Source organism: Fukomys damarensis, unplaced genomic scaffold (genome assembly GCF_012274545.1).
Source record: "Fukomys damarensis isolate Sample0158 unplaced genomic scaffold, DMR_v1.0_HiC HiC_scaffold_30, whole genome shotgun sequence".
Lineage (NCBI taxonomy): Eukaryota > Metazoa > Chordata > Mammalia > Rodentia > Bathyergidae > Fukomys > Fukomys damarensis.
The window spans coordinates 59,474,861-59,479,248 of NW_022900942.1; the positions used below are offsets into that span (position 1 = coordinate 59,474,861).

The 4,388-nt window shown below is 43.0% G+C and overlaps 1 protein-coding gene across 1 annotated transcript in view; it reads right to left on the reverse strand.

Annotated features, from left to right (window-relative positions):
* Nucleotides 1–4,388, reverse strand: part of Mib1 (mindbomb E3 ubiquitin protein ligase 1) — a gene marked incomplete at its 5' end in the record, with an annotated part of 108,608 nt that overhangs the window by 71,605 nt on the left and 32,615 nt on the right. The gene's annotated exons all lie outside the window — the stretch shown is intronic.

Here is a 4,388-nt window from a genome sequence, read left to right on the forward strand (position 1 = left end):
CTATTTTAATTGGCACATATTCAAAAGTATCCATAGAACAAAAATAGCCTTAAGGTTCTAACATGGGTAATACACTTATGAAAAAGAACAAACAGGGAGCCAGGCGTGGGGGTGAGTGAATTCCTGTAATCCAGCTGCTCTGGAGGCTGCAGTAAGGGGATCCAAGTTCAAGGCCACCCTGGGTATCTAAGAAACAGTGTGTCTCCAAATGAAATAAGAAAGGGTGGAGTTCAGTGGTAGAGTATTTGCCTACTGTGCTTAAGGAACTAAGTTCGATCTCCAACAGGAGGGCGGGAGGAAGAGGGAGGAGCAGGAAGAGTGGAAGGAGGAGGAGGGAGAAGAAGAAGAAAGAGGAGGAGGAGGATTCACAACACCCATCAGGTAACGGGGATAAAGTAGCTAGCACTGAAGTGAAGGGGAGATGTTAGCATTCTTCGTTTCCACATAGGCAAAAATTAATTGGACCTGTAGAGGTAGCTCAGCCGGTATACAAGGCCCTGTGTTCAATGCCTAGGGCCTCAAAATAAAAAATGTATGTGGTTTTAAACACATGTTTAAACAATGGTACCCTGAAGATTTTTTAATATATAAAAGTCCCTCAACTCAAATGGTTTAGTTTATTTTTCATTCTTTTCTTAAAATGCAACATGTGTTCAATCATAACAAACCAAAAATTTAATACTCATGACTCAAAGCCTCAAGGATGCTTATTTTATCCCCCGAAAAATACCAATATAGCAAAACTCAAGAAAGTGCCATTTATGCGGCTTCAAACCTCAGCAACTGCCTTCAAAAGCTGATTTTTTAAAAAATGACTTCCAATCCTCTAACCACATAATAGTTATGTATGGGTAAAAATACAAAGTCATCTTTTAATTCTCATGCACTTTCCAAAGAAGTTATTAAAGGCATTGAATTGTTCCCCCCATGGAAAAATTATTCTGAGATTTTTAGAAGGTTGACTTATTTGTTCAAGAAAACAATGGTATTCAAAAATAGGTGGCCCCTATTTTCTGTATTACATTACTTTAAATTTTTTATTTTTTCCAAGAACTGCAACTAACATTTTAAACCATCTGCTGTTGTATCTTAAATAAAAACTCAGTGATAACCAGTATTTAGTCTATTAAAAATACTTTTTTGGAAGAAAACAGTTTCAAAGTCTCTGATTAGTCAGAATATAGTATGACTCTTCACTAAGAAAAACAGTGACTCATTTTCTTTGTGAAAACCTGGGAAAATGCAAGTGTGGGTATGATGTGTGTGTTCTATTTGCATTGAAACAATTTAATTTTGTGTCTTTTTGCTTTTCCTGACTTATTTCAGCAATTGTACAGTCTTTTGGGGGGGGGCTTTTCTGTTAATATATTTGCAATTCATTAAAGAATATGGAAAATCGAAATAAATTAACTTTTAAAAGCAAAAACAAACAACAAAAAAAAACAAGTTATTAAAATGTGTGTTCGGGGCCAGGGATGTAGCTTAGTGGTTCTGCCACCTGCCTTGCAAGTGCAAGGACCTGAGTTTGATCCCCAGAACAAAAGAAAAATGTGTGCTTTCCCAGGAGAGAGTCACCTAAGCAAGATGAAGGATGGGGACAGAAAACGTGAGGTGCACCAGGAAAGAGGCAAAGCACCCCCTGCAGGATGTCCTGGAGCAGCCCAGTGGCTACAGGGCAGGCACCGAGGTTGACCCGTCCAGATGGCAGCCTTTGAGGTGCACTGGCGATACAGCCTGCAGCTGTTCCCCCAGTTCCAGCTGCCACTGCTCTACCCGAGCACACGCTGCTCACGAGCCCGGCCCCCACCCCAAATGCACTGGGTACATCCGGACTACGTCATGACGCCATTCCCAATCTCCCGTTCTGCACCCCCCATTCTCTATTGGCCACCCCAACTACTCCTAAAACTGAGCTGGGCTACAGAAAGCTCAGAAGCAAAGAATGCAGAGCAGCCCTGCCCTGATAACTCTCCTGACCAACACACAGCACCAGCCCTGCTGGGCCCGCCTGGTGTCTGGGCCATGTGGAGAACTGCATCCCCGGGACGCACACTGACCGCTGCAGAAGGACTGCGATAAACTCCAGTGATGCAGAGCCAGACAGCTACCGCACAGAATCTACCCAGCTCGCATTCTCCTGGGGCCTTCATCTGAAAACAGAGATTCTGTCCAGTCCTTACAACAGCTAGGTTTGTGCTTACTTCTTGGTCTTTCAAAACTTGAATACCAACTGTTGTAGGGTGCAATGCTAAATGAAAGATCAGTAAAGAAAAACAAGGGAATGATTAATACAAAACGCAGGACATTAGTTACCTTGGGTCCAGGTGTTGAAACTAGGGCAGGACACAAAGAAAGCTTTTGAAGGTACACAGTCTAACTTCATAATCTGGAGGACAAAGTGCTCATTTTACTACTTAAGGGCTCACAGTTATGCACTGGTACATGTGGGATAGGACTGCTGTGAAGGAAAGCACCTCGCCAAGGAGCAGAATCAGGGGGACCTATGCAGCAGCTATCACCTGAGGGGCTAACCCTTCCCTCTGGCTCACCAAGCACATCCCCTTGGAGATCTATCAATCCAAAAGGGGCAACTTTTCCAAATGCGCAACACTCTCTTTTTCAAAGCACTATTACTCAAACTTTAAATGACCTAGTGATCTTGTTAAAATGAAAAGCCTGACGTAGAAAGTCCAGGAAGAAGGAGATCTGTCGCATCTCTAACAAGTTGTCAGGTGACACAAACACTGCTGGTCTACACAACACACTACACTCTCAAGAATTTACATCTAGATTTTTTTGTCTCTCTCCCTGAATGAGAACACAGGCTTCAGGAGAGGAGGATTTTTGTCTTTGCTTATTGCTATATCTCGAATGCTTGAAACAGAAACCTGCACCTAAGAAGTAACCAATACACTTTTTAAATCAAAAGAGGCAAAGTCTGTTTCCTTAATAGGAATAAAAATTTTAGTTTGCTTTTCTTTGGGGAGGTACTGAGGACTGAATCCAAGGCCTCACACAGGATGGCAAGGACTCCACCACTATGCTATATCCCGAGCCCTTTTTTCAAGACAGTCACTTGGTTGCCCAGAGCTTGAACCTGTAATCACCCTGCCTCAGCCTCCCAAGTTATGGGGATTACAGACATGTGCTACCACGCCTGGCAAAAATGAACTACTTAAAATATAATCACTAAATCTGTCTGACTTCCAAATATTAAAATACATTATTTTAAATGAAATCAATAGAATTAGTGTGACTTTAGAAAACTATTTGAAAAAATGTTCAAAAATCTTATATTTAAAAGTATGTACGTGGGCCAGAGATGTAGCTCCAAGGAGATGTGGTGCTGTGCCTCTCTGGCAAGCTCAAGATCCTGAGTTTGATTCCCAGTACCAGAAAAAATAAAAAACTAAAAAAACAAAAAACAGAAAACAGAAGTATGTACAGCCAGGCATGGTGGCATACACCTTTAACCTAGCACTCGGGAGGCTGAGGCAGGAGGACTGCCATGAGCTCGAAGCCAGCCTGGGCTACAATAGTGAGTTCAAGGATGGCCTGAACTACACAGTGACACCCTGTCTCAAAAAAAAAAAAAGGAAAAGAAAAGTATGTACAAAGTACCAGTCTGTACAAGAGACTTTCAAGTTCCTGTGAAGCGTTTCTCAGACAATACACACTTTAAAATCATCATTCTTATTTTTCAAAGAGTTAAAAGGGAACAACGCCGATGACACCTAAGTCTCCAATGTGAAATGCTACTCCCTTCAGGCCACCTCGCATGCAACACAGCAGAGAACACACTCAATACCATTTGTTGGCTGACTGAATCAACGAATGAATAACCAGTCAAAGAAACAGGAGATCCAAATACAACCAACAACTCCCTGACCCCACTCAGCTAACCACGCCACCCACACAAAACTCCCTTCGGAGTAACTGCTAGGCCCGACTCCAGCAGGCCTCCACACAGCCTGGCTCACCAGGAAGCTGCTGCCAGCCGGGCTATCGCTCAATGGCAGAGCGCTTGCCTAGCACGGCAAAGCCTTCAGTTTGGTCTCCAGCCAAACTGGAAAAAAAGGAGCTGCCTACTGCCCCTCTGAAACAGGTCTCTGGGTGAATGGAATAGAAAACAAGTCAACTAAATTGATTTTTTTTTTTAATGCAGTGATAGGCATATGCTCTACCACTGAGCTACACCCTCAAATGAAATTTTAAAAGCCGCAAAGTCAAGAGCATAAGGTGTTACTTAGGGAGGGCTGACCTGAGTGGGGTGTTCAGGAAAGCATTCTGAGCAACAAAATATCAAGTTACAAAAACACAGGAACAGTCTGTTTTGTTGGGAGAGAGGGAGAGAGGGAGAGAGGGGGAGAGGGAGAGGGGGGGAGAGG